Source organism: Acomys minous, assembly GCF_964271855.1.
Source record: "Acomys minous genome assembly, chromosome: 9".
In the NCBI taxonomy this organism is placed as follows: domain Eukaryota; kingdom Metazoa; phylum Chordata; class Mammalia; order Rodentia; family Muridae; genus Acomys; species Acomys minous.
In genome coordinates this window covers 69636012-69648802 of record NC_140490.1, presented here as the reverse complement: position 1 = coordinate 69648802, position 12791 = coordinate 69636012, and the positions used below count along the sequence as shown (strand labels likewise).

The 12791-nt window shown below is 40.5% G+C and overlaps 1 pseudogene across 1 annotated transcript; it reads left to right on the top strand.

Moving 5' to 3' along the window:
• Nucleotides 1-515: 515 nt before the first annotated feature.
• On the top strand, nt 516-12495 carry LOC311605876 (ubiquitin-like FUBI-ribosomal protein eS30 fusion protein; annotated as a pseudogene). Its single transcript has 3 exons — nt 516-594; nt 9101-9164; nt 12008-12495. The product of its transcript is annotated as a ubiquitin-like FUBI-ribosomal protein eS30 fusion protein (transcript).
• The last annotated feature ends 296 nt before the right edge of the window (nt 12496-12791 follow it).

The following is a 12791-nucleotide window of genomic DNA, read 5'->3' as shown; positions in this document are numbered from 1 at the left end:
AGGACATCTAAGGGACCAGGGAACAGCTTTTGCCTAGGAGATAATGCTGAGGTAAGTAGAAGAATTGGATAAATGACATCATTGGTGCTGCTGTGAAATGGGTGAAGTTTTTGAATTATGAATCCTCAGCATCAGGTGCAAAACAGTAGCTTGGGCCGTATTGGTGTGAGCAGGGATTCTAATACCTAAGAGCTCATGGTGGAATTTGCCTCATGCTGTGAGGCCTTTTTCTATGTAAACCACTGAAAAAATACTTATCTTGCCTCAGTCTCTCTAGTGCTTATGTTACTGGAGTGTTTCATTATTGTTTCAAAATTTTATAGACCCCTGAAAATCTTCTATATCTTACTGATTAATTAAACCCAACCCAAGCCAACCAAAACAAGCCAAGCCAAGCCAAACCAAACCAAACCAAAGAAACCAAAGCAAGCCAACCAATCCAAACCAAACAAATCCAGGAAGAAAACTTAAGCAAAGACCTACCCCAAGTTCTGTCATGGTATTCCAGTGTGAGGATGGTTATTGATGCCTCAGCATTTCTGCTCCATTTCTCTATCTCCAGGAAGTCATCTCCTTTGATCTTTGTGGACCCAGGTACCAGCCTTGCCATGATCAGAAGGAAAGCGGATGACCCAAGACTCACGGAGCCTCTCAGCTGTTCCCTGGCTTAGTCAGAGAGAGACTTCAGCTTTAATGAAACTCTCCATAGCTAAGTTGAGGGGATCAAAGCTCTTACCTCCATACACTCACCTGGGCCTCTGTGGTGCAGACAGGCTCTGGCACTGCTCTGGGAAGGTGACAGATGCCAGGTCATATTTGTCTGATCCATGGAGATCTTGGTGCCACCACATATTGCAGACTCCCATTTTATATTGTGACTGTGTCAGAGGGCAGGAAGTCCCTGAAGTACAGTTACAACATCTGTCTTGCTCAAGTTATTTCAAGCTTAATTAGTGTTTAATTATCTTGAGAGGAAGGATGTGAGGTAAGTGAACAACTAACCAAGGTTCTGTGTACTGAGTTTCCCGCATCCCCAAAGTGCCAGGCTGGGGCCAGGCTGGGGACCAGATTCTGACATGCAGACCTTCCTTTCTTGTTCAAATCCCTCATCATACTGGAGTAAAATGAATTATGCTCAGCACTGGGAATTCTGCTACTTGAGCAAGTCCCAGACACGAACAAGGACAAGTTTAGTGTCCCTTGTCCACCTGCGCCCACCCATAGTGAAGACCTTTGCATGACTGATAGTTTACTTCTGAACATAAAAGTCATTGAATATCCTGTAGGACTTGAGATATCAATGCGTCCCCAATTTTAACCTTATTCTAAAAACAATTCTTATGATAAAACTTCAAGGACAATTCTGAAACTTATGTATCCTTCCATATACTTCTCGTTTTTGTGACTAGTAAGCCCTTCGTATCCTGGATGAAAACTCATGTAAATAAATGTGGGTGCAGAGATGAGGTTAGAAACGATGGTCTCATCTTCCTGTTCTTTAAGAGGAAGCATCACTGGGTTGCATCGGGAGGTGAGGTCGAGGTCACTTGTCTCCCTCTGTGCTCTGCATGATGGTGTCTCCATACATGTAGGTGCGGCTGACACAAAATAGAAGCCAAAAATGCTTTGTCTGTATATGAAGTGACAGCTTTTGAGGAAACCAGGCTCTCCATGGCTCACTGGATCAAGTGGGGCTCAGAGGGGCTCAGAGACTGAAGCAGCAATCACAGAGCCTGCATGGGTCTGGCTAGGTCCTCTGCACGCACGCTGTGGTTGTTTAGCTTGGGGATGTTTGTGGAACTCCTCACAGTGGGAGTTGGTTGTCTCTGTCTCCTCTGCCTGCTTTCAGGACCCTTTTCCTTCTACTGGGTTGCTTTATGCAGCCTTGATAAGAGCTTTTGTGCCGAGTCTTATTGCGTCTTGTTATGCTGTGTTTGATTGATGTCACTGGACTGCTTGGTCTTTTCTGAAGGGAAACGGACAAGTGGATCTGGAGGACAGAGGAGATGTATGAAAGAAGAATGAAACAATCTATTTTTAAATTGAATAGATGCATGTTTCATCTACGTATATGCCTGTGCACCACTTGCATTCAGTGCCTGTGGAGGTCACCAGGTCCTCAGATTCCCTGGAGCTGGAATAACAGACAATAGTAGTTAGCTGCTATGTGGGTGCTGGGAGAAAACCAGGGTCTTCTGTAAGAGCAACAAGTTCGCTTTACTGCTGAATCATCTCTCCAGCCCTTCCAGCTATAGTTTAAAAGGTCACATGGCAATGCCATTGACTACAGGAGAAAAGATTAGCTGACTCAGTGTGGTGTTTGCTCAGTCTTTAATTCCTGATAGTTTTCTTCTGCTTAATCTGTTTTTTTTTTTGTAGTATTTCTCACAACTCTTTTATTGGATTTATTGAGTTTTTTTTCCATATCTAGTGTTTCTGTTTGCTTCATTTCTCTTCAAAAGCTCATTTTTCTTGCTGATGTTTTGGCCTACATCCTGAATTTACCTATTTTTTCATCGTGTTTTACTAATCCTCTTTGAGGTCACTGATCACTTGAAACACATTTTTTTTTTTGGTTCTGCATTTCAAAATTTTCATTATTTTCATGTATCATGTAACATGAAACATGATATAGATACAGATACAGATATCCCATCAATCCACATGGGTTGATGCAATACAAAAAAAAAAAAAAAAAAAAAAAAAAAAGCAGAAGCTGGCCCAATAGAGCCCAGAAACTCACTGAAATCAGGTTAATAGACTTCTACAAACTATAATGCTGCTGTCAGCACCATAAAGCAGGGCACAGCAGAAGCTGTAGAAAAGTGAGTTCCCCAAGGAACCTTAGTAATGTTCCTAGAAGAAGCACTGAGGTGGCCGCATGCGAAGGCCACTGTGAAGCTATGATGTGAGCACATCCTGAACCCAGGGACAGAGATGCTCAGGGTCTTTGGGCTCACCCTTCCCGGTCCCCTGGTCATCCTAAGACAGATCAACTGTTGTGCTTCCGAGGGAAAGTGACATATGCAAGTGAATCACAGAACTATCAGGTTCACTCACCACGACAGCTGTGGAGCAGACAAGCTCTGGCTGAGTTCTAGTAGGTGATGTTTGCTGGGCAATATTTATATCTCTGGGGTTTGCGCAGTTTTGGCTACCATAAAATATCATGGAGATTTCAGTTGCCAAAGTTGTTACCATGACAAGGAGAAGCCAGCCCTCCGTGAGACTTTCATTTTCACCTCTCCACAATTATTTCATTTGACTCACAAGTTAGCCTAGGGTTAATTATTTACTTTTTAATTTATTGTTTTATGCAAGTTTGACATTTCTTTACTTTTTAAAATTTAATTAATGTATTCAGATTATAACCCAATTGTCTTCCCCTTACTTGTATCCTCCCATTCCTCCCTCCCAACCACCCTCTTTCACCCTATTCCCCTCCCCTAGGTCTGTGACCAAAGGGGACCTCCTCCCCAACCATATAGTCAGAGCCTATCAAGTCTCATCTTGGTAGCCTGCTTATCCTTTCTCTGAGTGCCAATAGGCCTTTCTACCAAGGGGAAGTGGTCAAATATGGGGCACCAGAGTTCATGTCAGCATCCCCACTCTCCACACAACTGTGGAGAATGTCTTGTCCATTGGCTAGATCTGAGTAGGGCTTCAATATTTACTGAATGTATTGTCCTTGGTTGGTGCAGTAGTTTGAGCAGACCCCCCTGGGTCCAGATCCAGCTGTCATGTTGTTCTTGTAGGTTTCTATGTCCCCATTTTCCTGAACTTCTCTCACCTAGAGTCCCAATAGGAAGTCCTCGCATCTATGCCGATCTCCTGATAAGTGAAGACTTTCATAGGACATCCCTTTTGGGGGAGTGTTGAATTATAAGTGAGTATATACCATGTGAGCCTTTCTGAGTCTGGGTTAACTCATGCATTGTGATCGTTTCTAGTTCCATCCATTTGTCTGCAAATTTCAGGATTTCGTTGTTTTTAATAGCTGAGTAGTATTCCATAGTGTAAATGTACCACAGTTTCTTTATCCATTCCTCAACTGAGGGACATTTAGGTTGTTTCCAGGTTCTGGCCATTACGCATAAGGCTGCTATGAACATGGTTGAACATATATCCTTGTTGTGTGGTGGAGCACCTTCTGGGTATATTCAAAGGAATGGAATAGCTGGGTCTTGAGGTAGCCTAGTCCCAGTTTTCTGAGAAAGTGCCAGATTGATTTCCAAAGAGGCTGTACAAGTGGCATTCCCACCAGCAATGAAGGAGTGTTTTCCTTTATCCGTATCCTCACCAGCATGTGTTGTCACATGTGTTTTTGATCTTAGCCATTCTGATGGGTGTAAGACGTACTCTCAGAGTTGTTTTGATTTGCATTTCTCTGATGACTAAGGACATTGATAATTTCTTTAAGTGTTTCTCAGCCACTCGATATTCCTCTGTTGAGAATTCTCTGTTTATTTCTGAGTCCCATTTCCTAATTGGGTTATTTGATTTGGTGGTGTTTAATTTCTTGAGCTATTTATGTATGTTGGATATTAGCCCTTTGTCAGATGAAGAGTTGGTAAAGATCTTTTCCCAGTCTGTAGGCTGTTACTTTGTTCTGTTGACAGTGTTTTCTGCCTTACAAAAGCTTCTCAGCCTCATGAAGTCCCATTTATTAATTGTTGACCTTAAGGCATGGGCTGTTGAAATTTTGTTCAGGAAGTTATCTCCTGTGCCAATGTGTTCCAGGCTCTTCCCCACTTTTTCTTCTAATCAATTTAGTGTCTCTGGTTTTATGTTGAGGTCTTTAATCAGCTTGAACTTGAGTTTTGTGCATGGCGATAAATATAGGTCTACATGCATTTTTCTCCATGTAGACATCCAGTTAGACCAGCACTGTTTTTAGACGATGTTATCCTTTTTCCATTGAATAGATTTGGCTTCTTTGTCAAAAATCAAGTGTCTATATGTGTGTGGATTTATTTCTCAGTCTTCGATTCAGTTCCATTGATCAACCAGCCTATTGCTATGCCAATACCATGCTGTTTTAACTAATGTTCCTCTGTAGTACAGCTGGAGATCAGGTATGGAGATTACTCTAAAATATCTTTATTGTAGAGGATTGTTTTATGTATTCTGGGCTTTTTTTTCCAAATGAAGTTGAGAATTGATCTTTCAATGTCTTTAAAAAATTGTGTAGATATTTTGATAAGGACTGCATTGAATCTGTAAATTGCTTTTGGTAAGATGGCCATTTTTACTATGTTAATTCTCCTGATCCACAAACAAGGGAGATATTTCCATCTTCTGATTTCCTCTTCAATCTCTTTCTTTAGAGATTTGAAGTTTTTTCAAATAAGTCTTTCACTTTCTTGGTTAGAATTACTCCTAGATATTTTAGATTGACTGTGGCTATCATGAAGGGTATAGTTTCCCTAATTTCTTCCTCTGAACAATTGTCATTTGTATATAGGATAGCTACTGACTTTTGTGAGTTAATTTTGTATCCAGCCATTTTGCTGAAGGTGTTTATCATCTGTTGAAGTTCTCTGGTGGAATTTTGAGGGTCACTTACGTACACTATCATATCATCTGTAAAAAGGGATAATTTGACTTGCCCTCTTTCCTTTGGGATCCCCTTGATCTCCTTTTATTGTCTTATTGCTCTGGCTAGAATTTCATGAACTATATTGAAGAAATATGGAGAAAGTGGGTAGCCTTGCCTGGTCCCTGATTGTAGAGAAATTTCCTTGAATAATCTCTCCACTTAATTTGATGTCAGCTATAGGCTTGCTGTATATAACCTATTATGTCTAGGTGTGTGCCTTGTATCCCTAGACTCTCCAAAAATTTAAACATGAATGGGTATGGGATTTTGTCAAATGCTTTTTCTGCATCTAAGGACATGATCATGTGTTTTTTTTTCTTTCAGTTTGTTTATATGGTGGATTACATTGATGGATTTCTGTATATCAAACCATCTCTGCATGCCTGGAATGAAGCCAACCTGGTCATGGTGAATAATATCTTTGATATGTTCTTGTATTCATTTTGCAAGTATTTTATTGAGTATTTTTACATCAATATTCATATGAGAAATTGGTCTGAGATTCTCTTTCTTTGTTGGGTCTTTGTGAGGTTTAGCTATCAAACTGACTCTGGCCTTATAGAATGAATTTGGTAATGTTCCATTCATGTCTATCTTTTGGAATAGCTTGAAGAGTATTGGTATTAGCTCCTCTTGAAAGTCTGGTAGAATTCTGCACTGAAGCCATCTGGCCCTGGGCTTTTTTTTTGGTGAGACTATTAATGACTGCTTCTATTTCTGAAGAAGAAATAGGACTATTTAATTTTTTATCTGGTCTTGATTCAATTTCGGCAAGTGGAATCAATCAAGAAAATTGTCCATTTCCAATAGATTTTAAAATTTTGTGGCATATGAGTCTTTGAAGAAGGATCTTATGATTCTTTGTATTTCTTCAGTGTCTGTTGTTATGACTCCCTTTTCATTTCTGATTTTGTTAATTAAATAGTGTCTCTACCTTTTAGTTAAGTTGGCTAATGATTTATCTATCTTTTTGATTTTCTCAAAGAAGCAACTACTGGTTTTGATGATTCTTTGATTTGTTCTCTTTGTTTCTAATTTATTGACTTCAGCCCTGATTTTGATATTTCCAGATATCTACTCTTCTTGGGTGTTTCTGCTTATTTTTCCCCTAGGGCTTCCAGATGTGTCATTAAGTTACTTATATTGGATGTTTCCAATTTCTTTATAAAGGCATTTTGTGCTATGAATATTCTTCTTATCACTGCTTTCAATGTGTCCCACAAATGTGAGTATATTGTTCTTTCATTTTATTGAAATTTAAGAAGTCCTTAATTTCTTTATTTCTTCCCTGACCCAGTTGTCATTTTAGAGAGTTGTTTAGTTTCCATGTGTGTGTAGGATTTTGTTATTTCTGATGTTGTTGTAGTCCAGCATTAGACCATGGTGATCTGATAGGATACAAGGTATTATTTCAATCTTCTTGTATCTGTTTAGGCTTGCTTTGTGATCTACTATATGATCAATTTTGGAAAAGGTTATATGGGGTGCTGAGAAGAAGGTATAATCCTTTGTGTTTGGCTGAAAAGTTCTGTAGATATCTGTTAGATCCATTTAATTCATAATTTTGATTAGTGTCATCATTACTCAGTTTACTTTCTGTTTCAATGACCTATCCTTTAGTGAAAGTGGGATATTGAAGTCTCCCACTATTAATGTGTGGGGATCGATGTGTGGTTTAAGCTTTGTTAATATTTCTTTTACAAATGTGGGTGCCCTTGTTTTCAGAGTGTAGATGTTTAGAATTGTGATGTCATCTTGGTTGACTTTACCTTTGATGAGTATGAAGTGATAAATTATACAAGTTTATCAAAAGTCTATTTTATTAGATATTAAAATGGCTACACCAGCTTGCTTCTTTTGTCCCTTTGCTTGGAATACCTTTTTCCAGCCTTTTACCCTGAGGTAACATCTAACCTTGTGGATGAGATGTGTTTCTTGGATGCAGAAGAATGTTGTGTCTTGTTTATGCATCCATTCAGTTAGTCTGTGTCTTTTTATTGGAGAATTGAGACCATTGATGTTGAGAAATATTAATGACCAGTGACTATTAAGTCCCTTGATTTTGATATTGGTTGCAGTGGAGTGTTTTTATGGTTATATTTTTGTGACAGTGTAGTTATCTATTTCCCATGTAATTTTGGGTATAGCTTGTCATTTTGGGTTGGAGGTTTTCTTCTAGTAACTTCTGTAAGACCAGCTTTGTGTATTGGTACTATTTGAATTAGTTTTTGTCATGGAGAATTTTGTTTTCTCCATCAATGGTTATTGATAGTTTGGCCTGGTATATGTGGTCTCTTAGTGTATTTAGGACCTCTGTCCACACCTTTCTGGCTTTTACGGTCTCTGCTGAGAAGTAGGATATAATTGGGATAAGTTTGCCATTATATGTTACTTGGCTCTTTTCTCTTATAGCTTTTAATATTTTTCTTTGTTCTGTATATTTTGTGTTTTGATTATTATGTGGCAGGAAGATTTTCTGTTCCCCTCTATTCTATTTGGTGTTCTGTAGACCTCCTGTGTGTTTATATGCATCTCCTTCTTTAACTTGGAGACATTTTTTTCTATGATTTTGTTGAAGATATTTTCTGCACCTTGGAGTTGGGTGTCTTTTCTTTCCTCAATGCCTATTATTCTCAGGTTCCATTTTTTCATGGTGTTCTTGATTTCTTGGATGTTTTGTGTCAGGACTTTTTCGGATTTAGCATTTTCTTTAATGGTTGCTTCAAGATCTAAGATTGTATCTTCTAGTCCCAGGACTTGATTCTCCACCTCTTGGATTCTGTTAGAGAAACTCACCTCTGTGTTACTTGCTTTCTTCTCTAAGTTCTCTTGTTCCCTTTTTCTTCTGTCTTGTCCTTTATCATTGTTTACATTTCTATCTTTAGATCTTGAATTGTTTTATTAATCAATTTATTAATCTGATTGTTTGTATACTTCTGATTTTCTTCCAGTGCTTCTTAATAGGCCTTCAGATCTTGAACTGTTTTATTGATTTCCTTCACCTAATTATTTGTATTTTCCTGAATTTCTTCCAGTGCCTCTCTACAGGCCTCTTTTATGTCTTCCACCTGTTTGGCTGCATCTTCCTGCATTTGTTTATGGATTTTATTCGTTTCTTCCATTATCATCTTCATTACTAAGAATTTGAGGTCATTTTCTTGTATTTTGTTTGTGTTTGAGTTCTCATGATTGCTTTCTTTGGGATAGTTGGTATCTGGAGATGCCATATTGTTTTGGTTTTTATTGTTTGCATTCTTACACTGGCCTTTAGTCATCTTGCTGTTTCTGGTGTTGAGACATAGTTTCTGGTGTTCTTCACTGTTCATTTACAGCAGATTGCTGGTGAGTGATTATAGGTCGAGGGCCCTTAGTTGTGGGGATCCAAAAATTCTTCCCTGGAACAGGCCAGGTGACCTGATTTCAGCTTCAAATTGCACAACTGTGGGGGTTCAGTCCCACTGCATTAAGGTTGCTGGTTAGTTTTATGTCTTGTCCCCTCAGGCCTGCCCAGCTGCTCCAAAGACTGTGGGAGGCCCTGCCTGGCTGTGGAGACCTGCCAGTCCAGGTTAGATCTGTCAAATTATGTAGAAATGATCTGCTGTGGCTAGTAGTTAGGTTCCTGGCTGGACCTGTTCAGACCTTGCTTCTGTGGCTGGTTAACATGTTCATAGCTGCCTCGGCATCTATATGGTACCTGCGGCTTTTTTTTTGTAAAGGTGGAGGGTAAGTGGGGGGCTCTGAGGGAAGATTCACCCATTTCCCCGAGATTTCCCCAGGCCAGGAGCTCTGGTGCTTCACACCCAAGACTTCAGTCCCATATATTGAGTTCGTCTTAAAGAGTCTTGCTGCAGTTTGACCCAGGGCCAGGCCCGCCTGTGGTCTGCACTGTGCAGGACCTCACTCACCTAGTGTTTTTCAGGTCTTACGTTCTCTGGCTCCCAGTCTGATCCCTGGTCTCATTGTGGTAGATCAGATACAGTGCTTGATAAGTGATTCCATCTTGGAATCTGATATTTCTTTACTATTACATTTCATTTTAGCTCTATCTTGGGAAAGAGACAGATTTGAACTACATCCCATATGGCTTGGTAGGGGAATGTTCTGTGCAGAACACATTTGTCCATGTTTACATCCTAAAGTGTTTCCTACGTGTTTCTGTGCTGTAGCCTCAGAATTTGGGGCTTTACATGTAGGTCTGTGATCTGTTTTGAACCGACTTTTACACAAGACAAGAAATGGGATCCAAATAATTCTTTACATGTTGGTTTTCTAATTTTCCCAGCAGTATTTGTTGAAGGGGCTCTTTTCCTCAAAATATTTTTGGCCTCACTTGTAGAGAACCAGATGGCTGAGGGTGTGTGTGTTTCCAAAATATCATAGACTATTACTGGTGTGTTTGGTTGCCTTCCATACTTTGAAGGTAAGTTCCTACCCTAAAGACACTATACATTTGAGGCAAAAGACTTGGAAGATTTGAGTTGGAGGTGACCTCAAATTTTTCCCCTAAGGGCTAATTTTAATAGAAAACAAAACCACCCATCCACTCACCTACCCACCCACCCAACCAACCAACCAAAAGAAGCAAAACCCAAACCCAAAACAACACAAAGCAACCCCCCAATACCTAATAAACAAAACAAAAAAGTACCTAAGCAAACAAAAAAGAAACAAATGTAAAGATTTAACTTGATTTTATGAGTATTATGTCTAATTATTAAAAAAATATCTAATGAGTGTTTTTCCTGAATATATGGATATGCATCATGTGGATGACTGATAAACATGGAGGTCAGAAAAGGCATAGGAGCCTCTGACACTGGAGTTGAGGAGGATCAGAACCACCGTGTGTGCTGATGGACAATCCTCTGCAAGACCAACATGTGCTCGCCCTACTAAACTGTTTCTCCAGACCTACTAGCAAGGATTGTTATCACCAGCATGGCTGAATGGAACCCCAATTATCACAAGCAGAATGTGTTCTGTGAATTTATTTTGTTTTATAACATTTCCTTCATCTTGTGCTTTTATTTAACCTGCTCATGTTCTTCACACCCATCTGAATATGAGAGTAAAATTTTGTTGTGCTAGCCTCTTTAATACCTCTCAGAAGTAGATTAGATGCACGATTTCATTGACTATCAAATCATACACATAAAGTTAATTATTATAGAGAGTTTTTATTTTAATAATGGGAGAAAAACACAGACAATAAATAGCTCTGGATAGGAATGCCAGGTGATGCACTGACCTCTTGTTCATGTCCACCACCCACTTGTGAGAGAGACTGGATACCCTGTGTGAACACTCACGGGTCTCTGGAGAGACAGCCCTTCTGTCCAACATGCTCTTTAACCTAGGTTGGACATTATTCAAATTGAGCAAAGAGATATTTTTATTTGAGAAACCCACAACCAGGGCTGTTGAATGTATTCCTTTGGAGAGTTTCAACTCTTGACCCAGGAGAGGACCAGGGATGAAGTGTGGCCTTGGTGCCCCTGCCAAGCTCTGTTTGGTACTCCTTTAGTGACTGTTGAGAAGTTTCCACTTTTCAGGTAGGAGTTGCACTGATCTGATAAACAGCTTTGGTGGATAGCACCATGACCTCCAGGCAAGGCACATAGGGCATGGCCAAGAGCCTCTCTGGGAAGCCTACAGCATGGGGAGCCTGAAAGACACAGCTCAGGGTATGTTCTGGACCCTTCATGTCTTTGGGGTTGGAGGCTTTGAACTTCTTGGACCCTCAAGGTCTTGTTGCCCAACAAGGCCACATTGCATGGGCTTTAGCAAGCAGCTCCTTTCTGTGTCCTCAGCATTGCAGTCCTTACATAAGCAGCTGAACTCCAAGTGCCTTGGCAGCAGTTGGGAGGATGAAACAATAATTTTTTCCTGTATTCAGCGGGTAAGCACACTTAGCAAATATCACATATTCTGTGTACGCACTGATGACTGAACGGAAGTGGGAGCCAGCTCCTGCTGTACACTGTTTCTGAGCTATTTACACAGCACTGTGAACAGAGAGACTCTCAACTGGAGTTTGTTTTCCTGGCTGCAGTGTTATTCTCTGAAAGACGACATTTCCTCTGTGCTTTCCTATATATTTAGTGACCACACATAAATGTCTTGAATGTGTTTAGAGTCGACTTAATGTTTATTCTTATCTGTTCTTTAGTGAGCAGTACCCTTCTGTGCCAAGCATTTACTAGCTGCAGGGAATTAGCTTCTCTCCCTGGTTGTCTCCACTTTGCAAGAGATCTTCAGATAAAGGACACTCCCATCATGACATCCTTAGTCTTCACTTGCTTTCCTGCTCATTGGTTTAGAGTAGCCTCTGGGAGTGCTGTAACATACAGCAGGCAGTGAGGACGTGGATACCCCCCTTCCTCTTTCTTGACTCCATCTTCGTGGTAGCAGCAGCAGAAGCAGTGGGTTAGTTGCCAACAGGCAGCTCTTTGTCTGTGCCCAGGAATTACATACCCTCGAGATGACCAGCCAGGAGACAATCGCCCAGATCAAAGCGCATGTGGCTTCATTGGAAGGCACTGCCCCCAAAGATCAAGTCATGCTTCTAGCAGGCTCGCCACTGGAGGATGAAGCCACCCTAGGCCAGTGTGGTGTAGAGGCCCTGATCACTCTGGAAGTAGCTGACCATATGCTTGGAGGTAAAGTTCATGGTTTCCTGCCTCGTGCTGGAAAAGTGAGAGGTCAAACTCCCAAGGTGGCCAAACAGGAAAAGAAGAAAACAGGCCAGGCCAAGGGGCAAATTTCAGTACAACCATCGCCTTGTCAATGTCGTGCCTATCTTTGGCAAGAAGAAGGGCCCCAGTGCTAATTCCCAAGACCTACTGTGGTCCTGGCACTCTAATAAAGCCATTTTGCCCAGAAAAAAAGTAGAATAGCCTCTGGGGCATAGTAGGTGCTTTGTAAATAAATAGAGGAGTCAATGTTTGTGGAAATACCTTAGAAGGAGCAAGAAGACACAAGAAACATTTGAGGGTTCTTATATGAGTTAAACATGAGCATGTGGAAAAATAAAAGTTAATTTTGGGTGACTGCATGCCCTCCTGCATTTCCTGATGATGGATGCAGCAAGCTAAACCTCATGCTAGGAATGATGGAATGGTGGGATATTAAGAATTCCTGCCAAGTTCCTAGAGCCTGAAATCAGGGATGGAGATACCTCCAGAAGTTCTTT